The sequence below is a fragment of the Alligator mississippiensis genome, chromosome 13 (assembly GCF_030867095.1).
Source record: "Alligator mississippiensis isolate rAllMis1 chromosome 13, rAllMis1, whole genome shotgun sequence".
Classification (NCBI taxonomy): Eukaryota; Metazoa; Chordata; order Crocodylia; family Alligatoridae; genus Alligator; species Alligator mississippiensis.
Genome location: NC_081836.1, coordinates 12,979,362 through 13,005,626, shown reverse-complemented (window position 1 = coordinate 13,005,626; position 26,265 = coordinate 12,979,362). Strand labels below are relative to the sequence as shown.

Genomic DNA, 26,265 nt, shown 5'->3' with positions numbered 1-26,265 from the left:
ATAGTATTAAGAACCTTCTGATCTTGTGCCCCTTTTGAGTTGCAAAAAAAGAATTGTGTTATTATTTTTCTCTAGTCAAAACTATTTAAAACTAAGCTGGCATTTTTGAAGGGGTGCTTTCAGTCTAAAAAGTTTGAGAACTACTGGTCTGGGTCCTCATGTCTGCTGCACACTTTTAGGAAGCTGCTGTCAGCTATGGGGCAGGAATACTTGGGTATAAATGTCTTGGGCAGCTAGTGCTTTTATTATCATGTGATCCAAACCTGTTCAGAGCAGATTTAGAAGCTGTGTAGGTACACACGTTCTTCTATGTTATCTTTACTAGCAGTAGAGTTGTGTCACAAATAGTGAAATGGTGGGAAATTTAAAGAAAAAAAAGACATAAGCAAAGCCAAATGTAACACCATCTTCTTGTGCATGTGTTTGTTATGGTATCACTTCTTTTGTAATAAGAGACAAATTCCATTTTATTTAAATCCAGCATCTGTTGGTTTCTAATTAATTCTGCATAATGCTTCCAACCCCTTCCCCCCACCCCCCCCAAGTTATGAAACACTTGCTTAGAGTATCATACTATTCAGAGACTTTTTAATGCAAGACCAGGCTGCCTGGAAACAAATTGGTTTTGATGAAGAAGTTTACCTAGCTGGTTGGTGACCATCAGCAAAGCACCTGAATTAATAAGCTCAAAGTAACATTTCTGGAACGGGCTCCCAAGGGAGGTGGTGCTCTCCCCTACCCTGGGGGTCTTCAAGAGGAGGTTAGATGAGTATCTAGCTGGGGTCATCTAGAGCCAGCACTCTTTCCTGCTTATGCAGGGGGTCGGACTCGATGATCTATTGAGGTCCCTTCCGACCCTAACATCTGTGAATATGAATTTCCTTGTGGTTCAGGCTATTTTCTTTTCTCTTGTTCAATTCCCAATAAACAATACTTCCACCCATCCAATATATGCTACATATGCCGATAAATCACTATTTGCATTTTGAGGCAGAAAGCCATATCTTTGTTTTTGTAACTGGAGCACTTTTTAATATTTGATAGCTTATTTTTTCTTTTGTTCCTTCTCTTCTATAGTCCTTCTAATATATATTCCTTTCCCATGACCTTGCATATTAGCACTGCTCCTTGCCTTCCTAAAGCTTTTATGATCTCATAATATTTCATAGATTTCATAGACATTAGGGCCGGAAGGGACCTCGGAAGATCATCGAGTCCAGCCCCCTGCCCAAAGGGCAGGAAGTCAGCTGGGGTCATAGGATCCCAGCAAGATAAGCATCCAGTTTGCTCTTGAAGGTGTTCAATGTAGGCGCTTGAACCACCTCCAGTTGCAGGCTGTTCCAGACCTTGGGGGCTCGGACAGTAAAGAAATTCTTCCTTATGTCCAGCCTGAAACAGTCTTGTAGTAGTTTATGACCATTTGACCTAGTTGTCATCCCTTGGGGCGCTCTGGTGAACAAACGTTCCCCCAGATACTGGTGGTCACCCCTGATAAACTTATAGGTGGCCATCAGATCACCCCGAGCCTACGCTTTTCCAGGCTAAAGAGCCCCAGGGCTCTCAGCCTGTCATCATAGGGTCTGCTTCCCTGACCTCTGATCATATTAATTATAAATATTACAGTAATTGATAGCTTCAGTACTTTTGTTCACCACTAATCTGTTTAGTTCTGAAGAATGTGTTGATAGTACTGCAGGTATCATCACATGAGGAAAAAGGGGTTAGTAACTGGTTTTATCAAAATGCCATCACCTTTCTGCTACTGAAATGTAGGTAACATTTGCAATGAAAGTGAAGATAAGGGAAGTTATAACTGAAGTGCAGTATCTCAAAAATAAGCATGCTCAAGTTTATCTTAACAAATTTTCTTTATGCTGAATTGTGGGAGGGAGGATCCAGAAAACTTCTGGTACAAATCTGACCTTTGCTCAAGAATGAATCAGCTGATACATGCATATGGCTGCTAATAATTCTATTGTACTTTGGCATAGAAGGTACAATAGCTTTGGCTCGAGCCAGACATTTATGATTAAATGCTTATGATTAAACTGTGGTAAGTTGGATAAAAATATTGGGACATATTAGTTAGAGCCTTTAATATCCATGTTCTTGCCAGTCTGCCTTACAGTCTTGTTTAACATTTGCATGGATTCTGCCTTACACATTTTTGGACAATATTTTTAGGGTTAAAATGACTTCTTTTCTATTTAATTATACTTCAATGGAAACAATTACTTATGTTTGAGAAAGTTAAGAACTATAAAATACTGTAACGTTTTCTGTAAGGAAGGGCATGAACTTTTCTTGCTCCTAATGCAATATTAAGAAAATTACAGCTTGACCATCTTTCAGAAGTGTTATAGTATTTGACTTATGTACTCTAACTGATTGCCTTTTAGAATAAGTGCAGATAAGATAGCTTAAATATTTAAAGCAAAGAAAACAACAATCAGTGTGATCACTTGCATGACTCTTATCGTGGTCAAACTGGCATTGTTTAAATGTTGGTTACTGTTCATTATCAAAATGCTGTATGTACCATTAACCTGCTAAACCTCATTGAAAGATCTCATTCTTTCATGATTCACTGCACACCATTAGCCCAGTTTACTTGGGGAAGCTTGTACATAATCACATGAAAGGTCCTCTCTTTAGTGCTGAGAGATCAGGTGGCATTGTTGCATGCTGTGGAGATATCTCTTGGTTTAAATTTTTTTAGGGATCTTTGCAAAAACAAAATGGCCAGGATTTACTTTGATAGCATGCAATGGTCAGTCGCAGCTCAGTGGGACCCGTTGCTGGAGAAATGTGAATGTTGCTGGTCAAGAATGCAGCGTACAGGCGGAACTGCGAGAGGAAGCAAGCACAATGCTTTGCCCACAGTGGGCTCTACCCACTTCCTTGCTTTCATTATGACAAAATCAGCTCAACTTATGGGAGAGGGATTGAAGTGTATTTCCTCTCTCAAACTTCTCAGCATTCAAAAGGGGAAAGTTTTCCTGAAAATATCACCTTGATGGCTGGGCTACTCCAATCTGCAGCATTTCAAAAAGAGCAAAAAATCAGTGAGTTTTTCAGTGCTCTGAAACCTAGTCCTCTCCCCCAACTCTCCAGTAGCTTACCCTAACTTTCTTCCTTATTCAGAGAGAATCAAGCTGGAAAGAGAAATATCTGCAAGTGCACCAAGGTGTTTCTGAGATCACTTGACTACCCTGAGTTTTCCTTCTTTTTTCTGTATAGCTAGAACAGGCCAATCTTGTTTGCCGTGGGGTGACAAAGTTCAGCGTCTTAGAAAAGCTGTATGATAGCTCCCTGGAGGCAGTTTCCAAATTCCTGTTTGCTCTACAGAATATGAAGTGAAACTCCATGCACTCCTACAATTCGATTCCCTTTGTCCCCCATTTAATTGGCTTTTACCTTCTTCACTGAGAAGCTTTTGGGAACTTCGAGATCCCTGGGGGGACACTTCTTTCCTCTTTTGTAGCAGCCCCCTTTCTTACCCAGAGGATTAAAATGGAAGCCAGCCAACATTCAGTGAACGAGAAATAGGTGCTAAAACTGGGCTGTATTGGTAGAATAGATGGGCCCTAAAGTAGAGTCTGGATCTTGGAGACTAATTGTCCCTGAATGGAGAGAACCTTCTTTGAAATTAGTTTTCTTAAGAATTGGGGTCTTTCGATCTGAGTTTAGTACAGAATCCTGCTTTAGAGCTGTTACTTCAGTAGGCTTTTAAAAATTGGGTTGCATGTCACACGCACCCTTAAATTTCAGAACAGCAAATATACGAATGCTTCCATTGCAAACTTTACATCCCAAGGAGGAAGTCTTGCATCGTCTCATAAACTGTGAACCACCATCTTTTCAAGGCGCAACATTTCTGATTACAAAACACTTGCAAGGATACTGGCCGCAGGGTCCTGGTTATTGAGCTATGTTGTCTGTTCCACCAGACCCCTCTGAATAAGTTTGTGGAATTCTGTTTTAGTCATGGCTTTGAAGTAGTTTGACTCTTCAAAATGGTTAACAGTCTTGTATTTCAGGGTTATTTTGGTTCTAGGTAGGATCACTCTATCCTAGCAGTAGCTTTTTGTGGGCAGAGAGGACATACAGTGCAACAGCTGTAGCTTGCTGGGCTGAAACCTCTCCATATGAGACTGAATCTAAAGATCCTCTGTAACTTGCATTTCTGTGTCTCAGTGGGTGCCACTTTAAAGAAGAGTTCCCCCTATTGTGGCATTAGCAAATTCTTTAAGATAGAATAGTGATTTTGAAGCATGCTTAATTAAATTACAGTTGATGAAGTTGGTGAAAACTGGAAGCCATTTCCTTTGGTAGGGAGCCTAATTTGTTAATTTTTACAGAGGGTTTCTTTAAGGCAAGAGGGGAATATTTCTCTTCACAGGGACCATACCTGTTGCTCACAGCACCCCTGCCAACAGTGGAAGTCCAAGCGCTATACTCTTCAGCAGAACATGGTTTTGGTGAGATCATGCTCTGTGTAACTTGCTCTAAGTAATGTGTAACTTTTTTTTTTTTATTCTTACCTGAATGAAGTGCATCAACTGCAACATTTTCTCTTAAATTGGGAAAGAATTTAGCCTTTATTTGCTGCTGTCTCTTTCCATGTAATTGGTTTAACATTAATACAACTGAAGAAACTTGATGTGCTCAGAACTAGAGGCAATCAAGTAAGGAAGGAAATGAAGCCTTGCAATGAAGGTTATAGTAGCAACATAACCTTATTGTGTAAAACTAGTTCATTGCCTTGCTCAAGGGGGGTGCATGACATGAAAAGAACAGTGTTTTACTAAACTAGAAGAAGTCTGATGTTAACTTCAAATGTACATGCACCACATTTCAAAATGGTTGACACAAGCATGCAAGTATTCAAACAGTTTTGCTAGGCGCATGTTTATTTTTGAAAATGATGTACTTAGGAGGAAAATGTTAAATTTTGACTGTAGGTGTTTGCTGAGTTATGATTAAGTCATTGCTTGCTTTGTCACAGCTGGAATGATTTGCAGATTGCCTGGTTCAACAACAGTCAGCTTCCACTCCTTTGATTTCAGTGCAACTTTTTTGTTTTCAGAAAGGAAATTCCAACAGTAGCACTTTTTCTTCTGAACTTTCTAGAATCGTAAAGTCATCAATTCAGTTGATCTGATGCTACACAAACTCCAAATTTACATTGCCTCCATACTATGGCGTAATTTAAGTAGCCTGAAATTGAAATTTTGTTTCTAAAATTTCTTTATATAGCTTTCTTTGTTAAACTGTTACATATCTAGTATTGTTTTGCTCTAATATGCATCAGGCAACTTAAGGTTGCATAATAATGTGGAAAATGATGTTTCTCTTGTAGGTTCACCTCTTTCTTCCTTATGGCAAACACTTGCAGTTTTAAAATCCATTCTTTGTGATCTCTCGTTACTTCATTTCTAACAGCTCTTCCCGTGCCTTGTCTCCTTTCAAATAGGCCCCAGGCATGCTTGGAACTAAAGGTCCCCTATATTAAAAATGGGTAACATGGAGTAACTTCCTTTATTTCTGTGGGAAATTAGACTAAAATTGCTGTGGACGAAAATGATTCTTACATTTACTAAGATAATGGTCCTGTTGTCTAGACCAGTGCTTCTCAGACTATCTGATGTGGCGGACTGGCAATTTTTTTTTCCAGTGGGCCAGGGACCGGTGCCTGATTCAGCCGGTGCCAGCAACTGCGTGTAACAGCACTACACAAATGCATGACCGGCTGTTGCTTTCTCTTTCCTCACCTTGCATGACATGACATCACCTGGAGTGTTGGAACGTATGAACTGTGGTCCTATGACATATCAATGTTATGCTTCTGAAAATATATTTCTTTCTTTCCTGGCAACTCGCAGACTGGCGACCGGTGGCTCGCGGACTGGCACTGGTCCGTGGACAACCACTTTGAGAAGCACTGGTCTAGAGAGACTGTTACAAGTTCAGTGGTTCAGACTGGTAAGATGAGAGATCAGGGAAGTCTTGCCTGTCAACCTGGTTTCTCCATTGTAGCCGAGGAGCGGTCTTCCCTCTTCATCAGTTGAGGATAGATTTCTTTCCTTGTCTCAAGCTTACCTACACTTGGAAGGTTTTTGCTCCAGTAGCTTTTCTGACAAACTTTGAAAGTGAAGGTGCAGTTGGTGCCAGCTGAAGCGTTATTTTGCCAATCTTGATTATTCATTTCAGGGGACTGGGTTAAAAGGATTTTTTGCAGGTGTGCATGCATCTGCAAGGGTGTTTGCTCCATATCTTTGTTGGCTGAGGTGTGACTTCTTTAATACTTCTATCTGACATACATCACCTTACAAAACTGAATTGCTGACCAAGCTTCCCTTGTCATTTTTACTGTGCCCTTCCTGTGTGGCTTTCTGCTGTGATCCCAAGACAAAGATGCTTATAAAGTTCATTTGGGGATAACTTTTATTATTTACAAGCAGTGCAGTTAGGCATTTTTGGAGGCTGTAAATGGAGTTTCACAGAACTAGTTCATACCAAGTCTTTGTATTCCTCCACTTTGGGTAGGGACAAAAATTACTCATGAACTGGTATATGGGTTCGGAAGCTGGTTCAAATCTGTACCACAGCAGAAGTTCAGTGCATATAAACTACTTTCAAAATGGCTGAAACCAGTTTAAAATAAACTTGGATTGATGTAGTATCAGACGTAACTGATTTAGGTTAAATCAGTTTATTGAACTTCTGTCCCAGATCTCCAGATTTAAGTTTTTAATTCGCAGTCCCCCAGCATCTCAAGATACTTTGCTCCACCCCTGCAGACTCTTTGCCCCCCTTCCCCCCCCCCCCCCTGCATGGTGGGCAGGCTAGCCTTGGCCCAAGCTGTCTACTCCAGAAAAACAGGAGGGGTGCTCAGGTGCCCCCCAGCTTCTGGTCTGGGCCACTGCATGCATGTGGCTGCATTTCCAGAATCAAAAGTCTGTTCACTTGCTTATTGGTTCAATCTGTGCAGACTGAATTGATTCAGTGTTGGGCTTTTTGACTGTGTGTACTTAACCAGGATGTTCACTTAAAACAGTATCTTTGTTTAATAGTTCTAGGCTTACCTTATGCTTGTATGAAGTATTAACTTGTACTGCTTCTTAAAGATGTGAGTTTAGGATATTGATTTATTGGCAGCAGGTCAGACTACTGGTGTGCCTCTGTTCAGAGCAATAAACTTATGTTCATCTATTTTTGAACAGGAGGAAATAAATAGTGGTGTAGGCTAGGCAGTGATGTTATTTTGTACTGAAGTAGCACCTAGATGCCTCCATCATAGGTGAGGACCTCTTCAAGCTCAGGGATATTTGGTAATCTGGATGCACCAGATAATCAGAGAGAAGCACAGGAAAACGGTACTGGTTCACATGAGCAACAGCAGTCTTGTAGCTTACCCAACTGCGTAGCCAGAGGGTGCGTCGACATGTGCAACTGAGGCAAAAAAATAAACTCTGGAGCACTTTGAACTGGAGTGAACTGATCCTAGGTGCAGCATCTACATGTGCTCCCAGGCAGCAGCACTCTTGAACTGGGGCGGAGTATGCCCAGGTTGGCAGGGGGTATGGAGGATCATCCCTGGGCAGCAGCGTCAAGCTGCAGAGGGGCTAGCTGGGGCACAAGGGTGCAGAACCTGCGGAGCCATCTGCCTAGGTGGGAGCCAGGAATCTGGCGCGCCCCCCCCCGGTCACTGTCCCACACGTGTGTTTCAATGCAGTCAAGTACTCTGCTGTAAGATAGTACTGTCCCCAACAGTGCTAACCTGTGGTGCAGTTAATTAATCTACTGGTGCACATGTTGACTGTGACACTTTACTGCAGAGTTAATCAGTCAACTCTGCAATAAAGGGCACACATATTTGCACCCAGAATCAGGTTTTTGTAGGCCTTTGAACAGACGGACCTTGGAATTCTGTCTGTAAAAGCTGAAGTGGTGTAAGTTTGGTCCAGAAGTGGTAGACTTGAAGGTGGGATAAAATGGCATGAAGGTCTTTCAGGCAGAGGGCTTTTTTAAAGGTTCCCTCTGTTACCAAAGAGATCATGTTAATTGTGGGGTGGGTAGGTAATTTGAGAGAAGGATCATTCCTTCACCAGTTAGTAATGGCTGACCTTGGTTATGTTCACCCAGGCATACTGTTGTAAGGAAGCTTTTTCTCAAAAGTGGGAAGGCCACTTTCCTGTTAAAGTAAATCCAGGAAAAGGAATAACTGCTGCAAAAGCCTGTTTCACCTAACTGGGATTAATACTTCAGAGACTGAATTCCTTCATTTCTTCTGTGTGTGTTTTGAAATTCCATTGTGTCAGCTAGATATACAGAATGCTAAATATTTTCCATAAAAACCTTTAATTTCTGGTGTGGTTTTTCTTTTAAACATTGGACATTCCTTGCATTGGTATCGGCATACAGAAATTCTGGCTCTGAAATATTTTAAACCCTTTTATATGTCTAAAATGATAGTATGGTATAATTTGCTTAACAAAATAATAGCCTTCACTTTGTGTATGTACAATTAGTTTTGCTGCATGGTAGTGTCTGGATAGCTTCTTTTGGATTCAGTCTACCTTGAAAGTATGTCTTGCTTTTAAGATTTTTCTCTTAGTTCATGGGATTTATTGACTTTTGTTTTCCTTTTTACCAAATCCATTTCTTAATCTTCTTCTCAAGGAAACCTAGTGAAATAATTTTCTGCATGATGAGTATAATATATGTATATAAAAGCAGCAAAGATATATAAAAAGCAAGTTTGGAAGCAGTGTGTAATTGTGTGCAGCTTTAGGGTGTGGCTTTCTTTCATTTGGATTCCTTTCCAGTTTCCATTAGTAATCACGCACTTTTTTTTCTCTCTGTAGGGCAGATTTCCCTTGGTTTATGGGACAGAGAGGAAGAGAATTATACAGTCTGAACAAGGAATTGTTATCTAAGGGGGGGTGGGGAAGTGTCTGATGAAACTAATAAAAAGAAATGTTGATAGATGAGAAGCTTCTTGCTTTGGATCGTAAATAGTAGTATTTTTCCCTAAAACTGCCTTTTAGTTTTTGTCTTTGAACAAAATGAAACCTGTCTAATAGTATGCTGCTATGAAGAATCTTTGTTTCACAAATAAGTTATTTAGTTTTCTGAAGATTGATTTATGTATGTGCACTTTTAAGCTGTCATATTTCTTGATCATAGCCTATGTAGACATCTTCCATGCCAGTTCCAAAAAGCAAGATTATAGCACACGCATGTAAAATAAATATAGTAACTCTTCTTCTTTCAATAATCTGTTACAGGAAAATGCATATTAGTTGCAATAATACATGTTGATCTGTGTTAAACAGTGGAGGTAAAAGCTAGAATAACTGGCTTGAAAACTTTATTTATGAACTAAAACCTTGTGTCAAGGTATGTGCTAAATATTTATGAGTGTCTTGGGTTTTTTTCTTGTTTTTTTTTCCCTTGCCAAACAATTGTTAGCAGGTGTTGATTCTCTTAATTGGTAATGTTGCCCCATGTAGAGAGAGATGATGAGGTGAGGCAGCCGCTTGTGAATTCAATCGCTATGGTAACAGTGGTAATGCTCTTTGAGTGCTTTTGGCGATAAGCCTAGCAAAAACTTGAGAAAATACTGTATCCTTATGAACTTGAATTGTATCAGTAGGTTAAATTTATAGTTATGGGATTTTTTTTTCCAGGTATGGGAGATTGGAAACAGCATTCATGTCCAAAGACTGCCAGTGCATGCACAGTTGTAAGGGACTGAAGAGGTGACTTGTCACAGCCCAGATTTTTTTTTTTTTAATTAAAAAAAAAAATTATATTGATGCAACTTTCAGGTCATAAAACTTTAAAGACAGGTCGGTTATGCAAAGGTTTGGGTAGTGTGTGACCACTGTCTTCTCTGAAGGCAGTTTGGCTTTGTTGTCCCTGGTACTAGCAAAAGGAGGGTTGTGTGTATAAAATTGTGATATGGGAATTTTTGTTCCTTTATTTTGACATATTGATATCTCATTTATCTAATTATTTTGTGTAACCTACCTGCTTTATTAAAATGGAAATATAGCTAGTTAATCAGGTAACAATTGCTCATCTATCACATAATGAAAATCAGCTGATACTTGTATATCAGATGAAGTACATAAGCTACTGCTGGCCAAACATAATGACTGATTCCAGCTCAAGGTAGATAACTGTATTTCTAACAAGAAGCATGTGGAGGAATAACTCACAGAGGGTGCTTTGTTACCTAGATTACAAGTAACCTTGTGGGTAGGCTACTCATAAGAGGCAGAAACAGGTGTACAGCCCAACTTTTTGTCTGCTTGCACCTTAAAACATGAGAACAGACATTTATTCCAAAGTCTGTCTGGCGACCCACAATGGTACAACATAAATTCTTACCTGTTCTGGCTGGGGAGACTTGAAGTAGGAGGAGGATGGCACACAGATTGGCATCAGGTCTTCTTGAATTTGCTGAGTTCTGCACATTTTCCCTCCAGCCTATGCCCAGTAATTATAGATGGCTGGTTTTAATATTCTAATAAGTTACCTTTGGTTGGTTTTATTTAAGTTGGTTTTGTTTCACTGAAACTTTGGAACTAGACTGAACCAAATATTTTGTGGACTTGGAAGGTGTCAATTACTTGGGATTTATATCCTTGGGAAAGAGGGAGAGATTTTATACTTTGTTTAAATGATGTCTTCTAAAAGAATTTTTGTGTGGCCCTTGATTCGATTGGTTTGGCACTGTTCTCAGGGAGGTCCGATGCCCCATCACAATCAACAGGCGGTGGGAATTTTAGGAGCAGGCTGTTAAAGGGATCATAACCCCTTACTACCTGATAGGTCGGGCTTGTGCCTCATGGTTCATGGCCTGCCCTCTAGCCCATAAGGGCAAGCACTGTGGAAAGGCAGTGTTTCCCAGTCAAGAGGTAGATCTTCTGATATCAGATAAATCTTTATTTTATTTTGGAAAACATTTAATTGTATGTCTTGAATAGTAAGTGTCCATATCTTGGATTAATATAAAACAATATGCTTTTAATGGCCTTGTACATCTGCAGGCTGGTGTTTCCTAGTAGTTTGACGCTCAAAACATTTATGTAAAAAAAATAAACATTCTAATTCCAGATTTCTTACATGCTATATATACCAAGTTCTAGATTAAGAAATGGCAGGCCTACATTATCATAATCAGTAACCTTACTGACGCATTTGAAAATAATCCAGCTGTCCAAAAACTACTTCTGGAATGTATCATCAGGGACAAAATAATATTAGTAGCCGAGGTTGGAAGCAATTTTCTTATTAGCTAGTATTAATAACTAATTATATAGTGAGTGCTCAGGGGCAATTGTAACAGGTTGTTTCCATCCTTACTTCTAATGGGAAGGCCTACTACTGTATTTGGGAGGATATTAGAAGGACAGCTAGATGACTACCTTGGGCTAAGCTATGGGGAAAATGACTGAAGTAAAAACATATGGAAAGCTTGAAAACAAGAACAAGACTCGAATTTAATTAGATGCATAGGAAATGGGCAAAGGGATTTGATTTATGTTGTCAGTATGTAGGGGAAAAGTGGGCATTCTTTGAAAGCAGTCCTGCTACTTATCATTCTTAATCCCACAAGAAAGATGACCCAGGCGTATATTTTATTCTCAGCCATGTGAAAATTGGCGAACTTAAAAATTGCTACTCCAGAGAACACTGTCAAAGTGCTGCATGTTATGAAGTTTTGACACCAAAGTAATTCCATTCTGCACTGGAAAATGATTAGAGGAAATCCTTATATCAGGTTCATTGGACTACATTTTCTTCTTAAAGAGCAGAGTCTGTGAAGGATGCTAGTGATTTTAGTCCAGTGTTTCCAATCTGTTCTGAGGTTCTTCAATTGAGAGAATACCCTTTTCAGGCAGGACAGATACGAATCCCTCATGTACTAACAGAAAAATAAGCACTTTCTTTCACAATTGAAAATGTGCCTACTAGAGAGTATGTAGTAAGATCAGTGAAGTGATAAACTGTCCCTTTTTAATTTTGTGTTTTTAATTTTTAAATTTTTATTTTAGGTTACAATGTGTTGAGGAGTATTAATCAAATGAATGATTTGACCTAAAAGTGAGTTTGAGCTCGATCTTGGTATCAATGTTGTTGTTATATTTTATAACATTGTGTGTGTGTGTGTGTGTGTGTGTGTATTATGTGTGTACATATATTTTATATGTAGGGATCCTGGTTTTCTCTGATTTAAAAAATCAGAAATTCTGTTTAAAAAAAAAAAAAAGCGAATTCTCTGATGTAACCCCCCCTTCCCCCAAATCTGTTATTAAAATGAAAGGCCCCTCTCTTCTCCCCACCCCCCACAGCCCTGCTGGTGCTCCTTACCCGCCTCCTCCAGCCCTGCTGGAGGGGGCCCCCAGCTGCCAAGGCTACAGGGCCAGCTGCTGCAACCTCTCCCCCCCCCCCCCCGCCTGCTGCAGGCTCAGGACTGGGACCAGCTCCCTGCTGCTAGGCACACTTCTGGGGGGGGGCAGAGAGGGCCTGTGCCCCCAAGATCTCTGCACAGGCAGACTGCCCACTGTGGGCTCAGGCTCCCATCCTGCTTCCCTCCTCCAGGGCCTCCGCAGCCCAGCAGGTGTAACCCGGCACTGCAGGGAACAGCAGGGCTGTGCGGGGATCTCCTCGCTTCTGCAAACTCTATTGTGCCCTGGCAACACTTCCTCTGTGCGTGTGGCAGCAGCAGGGGTGGCAGTGCAGAGTTGTTCCCCTTACTGCAGCAGCACAAGCAGGAAACGCGTTGCCAGGGCAGTGCGGAGCTCACAGCATCAACGAGCTTCCCGTGTGGCTCTGTTGTTCCTTAGTGCCGGGTCACACCTGCTGGCCCACAGCCCTGTCCCACTCCCCGCTGGAGCCCTGTGGTTGCTCATTGTGTCTCTGGGCACCAAGCCCCATGCACTACCAGCTGGGCTGCAGCCCCAGCCCTTTCCAGCTCTCTCCTTCTCTATGGGGGCTTCAATCCCCACCCACTGCCACTTACCTGTGGGAGCTGCTCTCCAGGCTGCCTGGTGGCCACGTGCATGTACATGCATATAGTGCCCCTGCCTGGCTGGCCTCCTCCCACTCCCTCCCAGCCTATTACAGGCTGGAACTCTGCCCACCTGCAGAGAGCTCTCTGCAAAACTGCAAAGTCTACAGGTTACTGTGCTAAAATGAGAAACCTGCCTTTTCCTCCAGTAAAAGGGGAAATCTGCGTTTTTCTTCATTTTCCTGTTGGAAACGGAAAACCTGGATCCCTGTCTGTCTGTCTATATTATAACAATATTATTAGTTTATGTTATAACATGTTAAGGGCTTGCAGGCCAAGCCCTACGAGGAGAGACTAGGGCACCTGGACCTCTTCAGCCTCTGCAAGAGAAAGTTGAGAGGCGACCTTGTGGCTGCCTATAAATTCAACATGGGGGCACAGAAGGGAATTGGTAAGGGTCTACTCACCAAGGTGCCTCTGGTAGTTACAAGAAATAATGGCCATAAGCTAGCAGAGAGCAGATTTAGATTAGACATTAGGAAGAACTTCTTCACTGTTAGAGGGGCCAAAATCTGGATTGGGCTCTCAGGGGAGGTGGTGTTCTCCCCTACCTTGGGGGTCTTCAAGAGGAGGTTAGATAAGCATCTGTCTGGGGTCAGCTGAACCCAGCACACTTTCCTGCTTATGCAGGGGGTCAGACTCGATGACCTATTGAGGTCCCTTCCGACCCTAACATCTGTGAATCTATGTATATTATCAGGAACGAAAATGTTGCCTGTGCAGAGATATTATATTTGTAATTGTCCTAATAATGGGAAAACAATTGCATCTTTCTGTTGTATTGATGTACCTTTTTTTTAATGTCTGCATGTCAAATAATACAAGTCAGGGGTGAGCAATTATTTTGGCTGGAGGGCCACTTAATGAATTTTGATGAGCTGTTGTGGGCTGCGAGGGTACACCCTTTGTCAAACTGCTAAACCCCACCTGACAGGTGCCCTGTCCCCAATCGCCATCTTGGGACCAGAAGTGTTCATGTCCTATGGCAGGGAGGGGGCAACCTTTGCCACTGAAAGTCCCTCCTCTTGTCCCAGAAGTACTCTGGGGGTGCGGGGGGAGGAGGGTGCCGTTTTGGAACCAGAAGTCCCACCCTGTCTCATGATCTATGACCTAAGAAGGGCCACCCACCCAATACCAAGCCTTGCCCCATTTGCTCAGCCTCTTTCCCTGCTGACACATGTGGCTCCCTGGATTTGGTGTGGAGCTGTGTGCCACTGGGGGGGCTCTGCCTGCTGTGGGCCATGAGTGCCCCAAGGGGCTGCCACTGCTTCCCCTACTTCTCCCCCAACCCCTTCTCACCATCGCTTCCTGCCATCTTCAGCCCTGCACTCCCAACCCCTGGTGCTGCTTCCCCTTCCTACCTGCTGCATGGAGCACTGCAGCAGGGACAGGAGCAGGAGCTGCTGGAGTTGGGTGGGGGGAGCCAAGCAGTTCCCAGGGCAGCTGTACTAGCGGCACCAGCAGCCCCACCTGGAAGTTGGGCATGTGGGCTGGACCCAGGGCCCTCCAGCAAGTGAAGGTGGGAGTGGGTGGGGCTCAGCCCCATGCAGAGTGCAGTGGGTTGGGCCAGTTACAATTAACTGGTGGGTGCCTGCCCACAGGCCAGATCCAATCAGCTGGCATCTTGTCCACCCCTGGTGTGAGTGATTCTTCCAAATCATGCTAGATATTGATTTTTTTGATCAGGCTTCTTATTTTATGTCTGTCTAAAACATAACTTGCCATGTGATAACCTAAATAACTGTATAAAAACTTCCCTCGACTTTCACAGTGTAATTTAAACTAAGTCATTAATTGATACTTTCAAGCAAGGTTTACCAGATACTTATGAGAGAAAAAGAAACATATTGTTATCAGTCGACTTGATAATTTATACTAGATGTAGTTGCTTTTAGCTTCTGTTTCCTCCTTTAATGCAAATGAATAAAAACAAAAAGATATTATAAATTCCCCTTTTATTTGGAGATTTCTAGCTCATGCAGTAGCTTTTAAGCCCTTTTGTAGAACAAGCTATAAAGTCATTGGAGAGCTGCTTACCTTTTTAAAAGATTCCTTTTAAGTTGATTTGAAGCAAGTGGTGTGCGTTATAGAGGCTTGTGGTTTCCACAGATGATATAACATGCATGTCAATGGTACTGCATAAAACAATCAGTGCAGTGTGCAAACAAATATACAACTATTGCACATTAAAGATTATAGTGTTTTGTGATATCCGACTGCAGTTAAGGTCATAAAGTTTCACAGAAACCAGGAGAGTAAAACTTTTAAAGGAATTTGGTTTACAGTAGCTAGGAATCTGTTCCAGGTGGATAGAGCATTATAAATATTTTTCAGCTAAACTCTGTGCATTTGTTTTGGTTAAAATCTGATCTAGCATATCTCCTGTAAACATTTAATTCAATTGGCATTTCAAGTGTGACCAGTGAACATTTTATACTTGATGTTTGAAATGAGGCCACACCTGTGACTTATCTACTACTGTAGCTCCTGTTTGTAGAATCATGCAATTCTGACTGAAATCATCAACTGCAGTAGTATTGCATCTGGAGATGCTTTGTATCGAAATACTTAATTTTATAAAACATTTCTATTGTAACGGATTTTTTTAAAAAAAAAGTTCTGAGTAAGATCATACATGTAGCTATAGAAGATTGGATGGAGGAAGAAGCCTTATGCAAAATAGATGCACAGTAGCCTTCCTAATTGCACCACAGCTTTGTGGTAGGTGTATCTGGAGGCTGGGGAAAAGGGGGAAACATTTTAAATAGCTTTTATCTTTGAGTTTGTGTTACATAAATAATAGTGAGTCTGATAGCCATGTATTTAGGTGAAGTTAAAAGTAGCCCATTATGAGTTAATATTGGAGTGTTATATACTAGAGATGAGAATTTATATAAAAAAATCAGCTTTACAGGTAATTTTTTTGAGGTCTTCAAATGGGTAAGTATTAAGTTCATGTTCTTGGGAAATTAATCTTTTTTTCCTGCAGTAATAACTTAATCTCATATCGCCAAAGAACATATTTTTTCTGCCCATCCAAACTCCATCTTAACTGGAAGCCAAAACATTACCTTTTTCTCACCTGCAGATTCTGTAATATATAGCCATTTTGATACATTCCCAACTCTGACATTTTTACTTCCAGTTAATGAAGGGGGGTGGGGGGTATAGTCTGGCTGATAACACTCAGGCACTGGTAGCTCTTAAGTAGATGCTTAAACTATGCTTTCTATTTTAAATCTCTATATAGTGAGTAGGGACAACAGTAGAAATAATTTTCATTTGAATGTAAAGCAGTAATTTTGAAATTACTCTGGGCTCTGTTGAACAAAAGCTTCAAAGAAATCTTTTGCCACCTTGAAAATAAATACATCTTAAAGCTTGACATTTATTTCTAAAAATAAAAATATCAGTGTTTGAACTCTGGGGACAATTTAGTTTGGAGTTTAACAATCCTACTTTGATTGGCTTTGCATTAATATTCACAGAAGGGAAGAAATATTAAATTAAGGAATTGCCAGATGCACAGGTATGTATGTGCCTGCAACCCAGCTAGCTTGGCTTTGGAAACTGATTTTCTTGGAAGGCAAGAGCGAGAAGCCTCAAACAATCTCAGAGGGTGCGTCCACACATGCAAGCACATGTGCTTGCAGCAGCTCAAATAGAAGCGATGCAAATTTGAGCCGGGGCTTTTTGCTTCGGTGCACATGCTCTGACATGCACTTCGTTGTGAAGCAAATTGTGCCGCTTGGGGAAATATAACCTTGCCTGGCTCCTCCCAGACCTGCAGCCAGGGGGAGCTAGAGCCTGGAGCCAGCACCTGTGCTGTCCCCAGCAGTATAAAAAGCTGCCCTGTCCTGGCCCCATCAGTATAAAAAGCTGTCCTGGCAAGCAGCTCAAGGCTACTCGCTCTCGAGAGCTTCTGGGGCCCAGCTAATTGGTACCTGGGAACACTACTGCTTGTGCCAGCTGGACTGCTGCAGCAGCATCCCAGATCCATTTTTAAAAATACCCCAAAATCCATGTTCTTCCACAGTTGAACGTGCACCCCCCCCCCCCTTATAGAGACAGAGGGACAGCGATCAGTTGGGTAATATTTTATTGGTATAATTACAATGTTAAAGTAATTTGAAGCCTACCAGTGTCTCTATCATCATGAAAAAATAAATTCTAAATTTGTGTTGATGTGAAAAAAACCAGAAGTGCACACATGATGGGTGTGTGATTGGGGAGGGGGATGTGGTGTTTGCAGGAAGGGGGTGAGAAGGGGTATGGGGAAGGTGGGTGGGTGGGTGTGTGTGGAGGGGTGTGGGTTGGTGTGGGGCAATTGCTGGAGGGACTGTGGGTGTGGGGGACCTTATGGGAAGGCTGCTCAGGAGGGGTGGGCCCCCTGCTCCCACAGGGTGCAGCCCGCCCCAGCCCCCCTGCCCAGGGCCCCAGGCACCCTAGAGAGCCCCGCTTCCCTCACCCAGGGCCCGTAACTAAACTTTCATAGCAGCAGCGGGGGGGGAACGTGCACTGAGCCAAGCTGGGTCCTGCTGACCCTGGGGTGCTGCCGCCCAGCCAGGCTGGTCTCGTGGTGGCAGGACCCAGTGTGGCACATGGGGACTGTGTGCCAGGCCCACCTTGGTCCTGGGGCCCCTATGCGCCTGGCCGGGCCAGGCCCATGTCAACAAGAGTCGGGGTGGCACATGGGGACCACATGCCAGGCCCAGCCAGGTTCTGGAGCCCCGCTGCAGCCCAGCCAGGCTGGGCCCACGGTGACAGGACCCGGTGTGGCATGCGGTCCCCACATGCCGGACCCAGCCAGGTCCTGCTACCCTTGGGGCTGCTTTGCCACCCAGCCAGGCCCTTCCTATAGCAGCAGGACCTGTCCTGGCGTGTGGGGACTGTGCAGAGCCAAACCAGATCCTGCCAGCCCTGGGGCTGCTCATGCTGCCCGGCCTAGCCCAGCCCAGTACACAAGGACTGCACAGAGCCAAGCCAGGTCCTGTCAGCCCTGGGGCTGCTTATGCTGCTGGGCTGGGCTGGGCAGCATGAGCAGCCCAGGGACCAGCCTGGCGTGCAGGGACTGCGCCCAGCCAAGCTGGGTTCTGCCGGCCCTGGAGCTGCTTGTGCTGCCCGGCTGGGCTGGGCAGCACCCAGCTCGGCTCCGCGTGGTCCCCATGCGCCAGGCCGGGTCCTGCTGCTATAGGAAGGGCCTGGTCAGGCGGCAGGACCCAGCGCAGCATGCGGGGACCACGTGCCATGCCGGGTCCTGTCACCATGGGCTGGGCGGCAAACAGGCCCCAGGGCCAGCTCCTGCCTCTGCCCCCTGTGCCTGCAGGGTGGGGGGTGAGGACCTGGCCCAGCCTCATGTGGCTTTCTAGTCCAGCTTTGCACCAGAGCTGGTCACAGGGCTTCAGGAGGCGCAGCTCCTGTGCGCACCTCCCAGAGCCGTGGGACCTGGTCCGGTGCAAAGCTGGACTAGAGAGCCGCAGGGATCTGGGCCAGGTCCTCACCCCCTGCAGCCCTGGGGACATCCCTGCTGTCACTCCCCAACACCCCTGAAACACCCCCCCCCCCCCCCACACACACACCCACTTACCTTGGACAGCGCCAGGGGCCGGGGGCAGCAGGAATACCAAAGAGACTGGCCGAAACCAGAGCGTCTCTTTTGGAGGACTGGCTCCAGGCACCGTTTAGAATTGTGCCTTCCTCTGCTCTATTGTGGAGTGGGTGTTTTAGACCCCTGGATATCCAGGTGTTTAATTTTCTCCCCATTTTTTTGTTCCCACATGTGTCTTTTGTCCCACCTCAAAGGGGTTTGAGGTGGGGCAAGAGGCATCTGTGCGCTTGTCTGGACGCGCCCAGAGACGTGTCCAAACTTTCACAGGCTTAGGAGGTTAGTTGACTTTCTCCTGTTAGCATTAGTATTCCTCTGAGTGGGAAATGCTTCATGTAGAGTTGTGCTGATTAACTCTTTCTGCTGTCTTGAGGTATGGATTCTTTTCGGAAGGTCTCATGTTAATTTAAGGCTAATAAGCTCAAAAACGAGTGTTTGGGAGCTAGCCAGTGTAAATATGTAACAACTTTAGGCGGAGGTGTAGGTTTTGTGTTCGTATAACATCAAGAATGCTTGGCTCTTAGCTCCAGTGTTGAATGTGTTCACGTTGTTGCGGCAGAAGGGGTATAGGCAGACAGGCTGACCACCCTGTGGCTAATAGCTTAGACTATTAAATTAATCCAGCTTCGTTCCATTTTCAAGCTTTGTCTCCTGAAGGTTTCAATAACATGTTTTCATTATTTTACTCTTCTTCCTTACCCTCCCACCCTACATTTTAATTATGCTGAGATTTGGTGTGTAATATGGAAAGTGAAAGAAGTTCAATTTTTTTGTTAAAAATACATGTTTTCAAGGGAAAATCTCTCCCTAGGAAAAAAACGTTTATATGCTAATAGATACAAGAATGGACATAATTTTCTCCAGAGGACAGTCAGGTCAAGGTGTCACCAGAATAATATTTTCTGCATCTTCAAGGAAGTGATCAGATTGACAGCAGCTATTGTCAGAAGCTTCATCTCTGAAATTACTATGTTTAATTTTTGTACATCCCCCCCCAGAAACACAGTATTTGTTCTCAGCCCCAGCTTTTTTTCACAACCTTTGCAAGAGGCAGAAGACTGGGGGATTTTGGGACATTACTTAGATCAACCATCTGCATTGCTGGCTGTCATCCAACTGCCTTGGTGTAATGGTCTAACCACTCAAACCTTGCTTAAAATAGTTTCCCTCCGTGTTCTTTTTTTCCTCTTTCTCTTATGTTTTAGAAAGCTCTTTCCTTGGGCTAGGATATTGAGCCCCTTAAGCTCTTGGCCAACGAGAGTTTTAAGTGCTGATTCAGTCAGTGCCTCTGGCACAAGAACTTACAAGAACTTGCTCACTGAGCTGGTGCTGTGGTGTGATGAAAATGAGTTGACCTGTAATTTTAATGTTGCTTTTACAAGACTATATTTTATCTAAGAATGGAGGCTTGTGGCAATGCAGATTTTTTTTTCTTTACATTTTTTTTGTTTTGTTTTTACATCTCTTGTGCTTTTATTCTTAAACACTAACTCCAACACTAGTTCAGAAGTATATTTCTAGTACTAGGGTTGCAGCCATCACAAGATGCTTTTATTATATCCACTTTAAAATGTTCCTGATTTAAAAATGCAGTTAGGCTTTCTGCAAAGTAAGTTGGTGTCATCAGGATGAACCTGGCTAAATCAGTTTTTATCCAGTTGCAGGTGCCATCTGCAGCCTTTGTCCTCAATTAATGAGGGTGCAATGCCAGACATTTAGTAAAGAGAGTATTTCCAGTGCATAAGTTACTGCGCATTCTGGAATGCATCCTTGCTATTTGACTATCATTTGCTTCTTAATTGTATACATTTTTGAAGCAAAATAGATTGCGGATTAAATATCAGTGAGGCTTTGTTCCCCCCTCTTCCAGTTTTTAGGAAGATCAGATGAGTAAAAAGTAACTTGGTGCCTTTTGAAACCTCAGATGCTTCAATGTAAGGCAGCTATTTCTTAATTTGTGGTACTTGGCTTCTGATGGCGGACAGCCAAAGTTTGTAGAGATGTGGAATATCTGTGTAGTTTTTTCCCTTTGAATTATCAAGACGGCAATTCTAGAAATAAAAGGTAAAGCTCACTACATTATGGGTGGTTTTGTAACCAGAGTCCTAAACTGTTCATCCTTAGATGACCTTGGATGAGGATTGACCAATATCCTAAGTAACTTAACCTCCATGTTGGTCACAAAAGTGGCTAGTGAATTTTCTAGCTAGTAGGCTATTCTGCAAGTAGAAAAATGCTTAAATTGTATGTAAGCATCTTAAATCTGAAGTGTTATAAACTAGCTTTTTAACCTGCAGTTACTTTATTTTAATACAGAGCCTTTCTGCTTTATACTTAGAATAATCTCCCATAGCCCTGATGCAGCAGGTTTGAAGATCTTTATCTGCATTGACATTACCCTTGCCCAGAGTCTTGCTTTGTGGTAGAGACTAGTGATTATTTAAATACACAAGCAGCTCTAGGAGAAGGTGAAGGTAAATGCTGCTCATCTGAGTGTGTAGCTTTTTTCAAAAGAAATCCCAAAATTTGTTACAGCCTTGCTACTGGGCCTGTGTGCAGTAAAACAGTTAATACCCTGTAAACAGGAGCGTGTGGAGTTGACACTCACCTTCTCGTTATAAATCCTTTTTTCTCCCTTTGTACTACTTTCAGTAACTTAAAGCCTTCCCTTTTCCTAAATTCTTGCAAGTCCCAGGATTTGATTCTCATTTAGGACAGGAACAGACATTTTGAGTTTATGATAATGTATATTTAGTGGTGCTCTTCTGGCTATATCTAGCAGCTGTTCGTTTTGAAACCAGTAATACAACAGACACAATATATTAAACAATAAGTATAAATATATTACTGGGTGCTTGTACGTTTGTGAGAAATTTTCGTCTTGATGTGAATGGAATAAAATGTAACACAAACGTGGCTTAAGGATCATTTGAGTTTCTTCTTAAGACTGAATCTTATTGAATTAATGTTTCCTTTGACCTCTTATAATAGGGATTCTAGTGGGAAGAATATGTCCCTATTCCACATCACTTTTTTTTGCTAATAAGGTACTCTCTTTACTAAGACATTCCCAGAACTGGTGCATGCTCTTCAACATTAGTATTAGAGTATCTATTAAATTCTTCAACAAACTGAAATTAGCACTTCCTTTTGGTAGCTTTGTTATTTAGACTCATCCTGGTTTGTTTGGTTTTTTTTCTTTCCAGAATTTACATGTTTGACAGCAGAACTCGGCTTTCTACTATAGTGAGAGAAAATGTAAGTTGAAGATTTATTTGCTTTATATTGCATGATTCTTAAGAAACAAATTATTAAAAATATTTATCTGTGTGTATATCTAATAAATTACATTTTTTAAATTGGTAGGCTACAAATTTCAGTGCCTGTCTTTTATCTTGTGCATATCAATAAGGCCATGATTCTACTCTAGCTGCTCTCATCTGTTTGAAGAGGATAGGTTTTGAAAATGGACAGGATTCCTACTAAATAATAAATGTTATGCCTCCCTGCTCTCAAGAATGGAGCAGGCAGAACAGAAGGAGAGCTCAAATTAAACCATGTTTTCATCTCAGTGGGGGTAGGAGGTTTTAATACAAATTAAGATGCGAACATTTATTTTCCCATAAATTAATAATTACCAAGAGTGTATCTCTCAAACGTTTAGGTATTTTTGTTTACTTCTGGGAAAGGTTTGTATCTAACCAATCCTTCCCCAGATGAAGACACGCTAATGTATTATTGTGCTAAGGCCCTTTCAGGATTGGGGTGCCATAGTTGTGAGTCTTCTTGCAAACAGAGGCAGTGGTAGATTCTTTCTTTGCAGTGCCTATTTTGGAAAATCTAGGAAGAGGTAGGATTAGAGAATGAAGGTATTGGATACACAAATGAACTTGGTGATAAGTGGTACAGTTCTTGTATTTGCGTTACTTCCTACTGTCAGTGAATCAGAACAGTGGCTCATCTAATGTGGCATCCTGCCTTTGACACTGGCCAGGATTAGATACTTGGAAACAAGGGTAAGAAACCTCTGGATCTTTGTTGAAAAACTGGCCCATGAGGAAAGTTCTTTCCTAACCTTTGTCAGATTTTGGCTTGTTTTATGTCATCTAAAAATCAGGGCTTCTATCCTCTCTATTCTTTATTCTTTGCTTATATACCCAGACAGAAGATGCACTCACTAATTTACTTAGTCAACACTTAATCTGTACGTTTCTCTCTTCTCTTGAATCCTGTTAGTATCTTGGGACAAACTTCACAGGTAAATTACAGCATGTGAAAAAGTATTTTCTTTTATTCAATTCATTGCTTTTCAGAATCATTAGATACCCCTCATTCTTGTGAAAGGGTAAATGGAAAAGCATTTTATTTACTTGCTCTGTACATGTATTTTAGATACCTTTTAATAGTCTGTAATTTTCTCACTAAATCCTTGTGGGAGTCTTTCTGATGACTCCTTTTGCTCATCCTTGGATACTTTTTGCTTTGTTCTTTTAAAATTGAAGCCTTGACTTTTAAAATTGCAGGTTAATATTTAGGCTTGTATTTCGTTTAAATATTGTATGTTGTGTCATGTGAACAGAAAAAGTAAGGGTAAAGCTAGTGCACAAAAAATTTTGCAAGTCTAAAGCCCTGCTTAAGACAGGAATTGTTGGGATTTATAACCTCTGAAAAACAAGCCCTAGTTTTTCTTTGCTGTACGAATAACTTGAGGCAGTGCAGTTTGCTCTGAGAATTTTGTCTGAAAAGTAGAATACTTGTGTGTTCTGACTCCTGGCTTTGACATTCTCTGTTGGTTGGGGAGGTTAATCTCTCTGCTTCAATTCTTCTGTCTGCAAAATGGGAATAACCACTGTTTTACCTCACAGGGATTTTGTGAATATTATTTTTGTACAGAAGGTTGAAGATTTTATGAATGGCTGGCATTTTAAAGGTTGAGCCTAATTCTTGTAAGGATTTCTATTTAAAATGACAAGCTGCTTTTTCATTTATAAATTAATAACTGATACAGTAGCACTCTAAACCCAGTTAAATGAAAGGGGGCTGCAGTCAAATGCGTTTAAATTTTAATAGTGTTGGATGGAGTATTAACTGTCTCTCCTTCAAGCCATCATTAATTGGCTGATTTATGTATCATGGCTCAGGGGAATCGTGAAGAGAGACTAGTGAAGACATCACTGGATTTGCAGAACAGTGCCAGGGGCCTATTCCTTTCCCACAAAGCCATGACAGTGGTTACATGAGAAGCTGACCAACGAGCCAGCAAAGTTGATGCAACTGGTGGAGCCCAGAGTGGAATAAGTTAGCTACCTCATGCCCAGTTGTGTAGAGTTAAGACTGCATTTCATTATACCACTGCTTCAATTATGCCTCCTTAATGCTTGCTGGCCTGACAAACTACTGCAGAGGTATTGTAGGTGGTTAAAATTGAAGCTTCAGCTAGCTCTATTGATCTGCAGCTGGTGTTCTTCATTGCTGCAGCAGAAAACAGATTTGGTCATAGTTGTTTATCCTGCTGGCAGGTAGACAGCCAAAGGTAGGTTCTTCACTTCCTATTTATTCCAGTGACTGCTGGTAATGGCAACTCCTGCCTAATTTTGAGTAAAAAAAAAAATAATGTCAGGACTTGAGGGTGAAATGAGCTTAAATAAGCAAGGACTTATAGGGTCTTTCATAGAAGTATGGGGGACACATTCCCCAGATCTGTTTCCCAAACTTAGAAAGTTGAATCTCCCTTAAAAAAAACAAACAAACCCATAAGCCAATTAATTGTGTATTTTAAGACGTGCTATTTTACTAGATGTAAGCATCATCCTGACCCTTTTCTCACTTGTTGAAGAAAGAATCTTGCTTTGTTTTAGCTTGGGTGCTCTCAGGGTGATGGTTGTAGTTTTATTTAAAAATAAACTAGATATTATCATAAAACAAAAGTTGGGTTGAGAATTGTTCTGTGATTGAGCCTATGGGGCGGCTTGGGTCTGAGGCAGGATGGTGCTAGGACCTGCTGCTGCCACTGCTGCTTCAGTCAGCCAGTCCAGCCTCCGCCTCCCCCAGAGCACTGCTGAAGTCCCCTGGCTCCATGGGACAGATCTGGTCCATGTGCCATAAGCTGTCAACCCCTGCTGTAAAGGAATGTTTTATATGCTGTCTGTTTCCTCCTGTTTAGAATGTTTTCTGGGCAGATCTTAACATCCCACCGGCAAAATTGCACAAGCTGCCCCTTGCTCTCCTATCCCTTCTGTCTGTCCTTGCTGCCTTTCCATTTCTAGCTTTACTGCTGCTACTTCTGGTACATGCCACCTTGCAAAAAAAGGCAGTGAAGGGGAAGCACCATCAACAAGAGAGAGAGAGAATTGGTTGTCTGGAAAACAGCATCATAGGAACAAAAGAGTTATTCCTTTATCCTTATAGTTTCTTAAGTATTACTTAGAACAGTAGGTAAATGGATTTAGATGGAGAGGTAACCTAATTAGATGATATTCATATGAGAACAGGCTAAAACTTCTGTTAACTGAGGAAATACCAGTAAAAGTACAGCATCTGTAGAAAGCTCAGAATTTTGTTTTAAACAATGGCATATGCATAACAATAGTATTTCTGCATGTAGACCGTGTTGTTGTGAAAGTGTTCAAGTTACTGTCAGTGTTTCTAATAGGATTTATAGCATATGATAAATTAGAGCAGCTTTCACTAATCAGATGATCTGAGACAGGACAGCTTCCCTTGGTCAGGTAGGTACAATATGGACTGAATTGTGAGTGAAACAATTTGTTTAAAAAATTAAGTATTTGTGGTAGCCAGCTAAAATCCTACAGAGGATTTGAAACATTTTTTTTCATACTCAAAAATATACAAATATATTTAAAAGAAACCGTAAAGATGTAAAATCTGCTTCTTTAGTCTGAAGCGTAACCCACCTTGTCTAGTTGTTATATCTAGCTTACAGTTTTTAATAGGTTGGCAGACACTAATTATTAATCTTCTACATTTTTCATGGTCACCACCAAAAACGTGCAGCCTCATTGGGTTACTTTACTTCTCATATGTCATTACTAATAACAAAGAACTCTAGCACAGAAGCTAGAGACACTATCATTTTGTCATTTCCAGTGAAGTTTAGAAATCTGGAATTGATAAGCCTGGTTGCGAAGCGAAGAAAAGAAGTTTGAATTTCAGAACCTAGATTGGGTTTACAAAGGTTGGCTATTTAGGAGGGGAGGGGGTAATCTCAGCTTTTTTTGTAAAAGGAAGAACTGAAATTGAATAAGCAAGTTGTAATAAATTTTGCTGCACTACCAGTTATTACCCAGATCTCAAATGGACAAAATTTAGAGAAGAATCGCACTTTGAAGAGGATATTATGACTTGTGGAAAGCAGATCAAAGAATGATATAGAATTTTAAAATATACCTGCCAGAATTTTTTGCAGCTCAAAACTATAGGTAAACATCATCCTACCTATTAGATTAAACTAATAGAATTAATGAGCTATTCTTGCAGCAAATGCAGGCATGATACACTTCAATAACTCAAACATAATTGGATAAATAATATAGACTTGGGGAATTAACTTAAA

The 26,265-nt window shown here is 41.8% G+C and overlaps 1 protein-coding gene across 1 annotated transcript in view; it reads left to right on the top strand.

Annotated features, from left to right (window-relative positions):
- GNB1 (G protein subunit beta 1) overlaps nucleotides 1-26,265 on the top strand; it is a 92,806-nt gene that overhangs the window by 19,950 nt on the left and 46,591 nt on the right. Inside the window, exon 2 of the mRNA XM_014610405.3 lies at nucleotides 21,899-21,950. The gene's annotated coding sequence lies outside the window, so the exon portion shown is untranslated. The remainder of the gene's footprint in view (nucleotides 1-21,898; nucleotides 21,951-26,265) is intronic.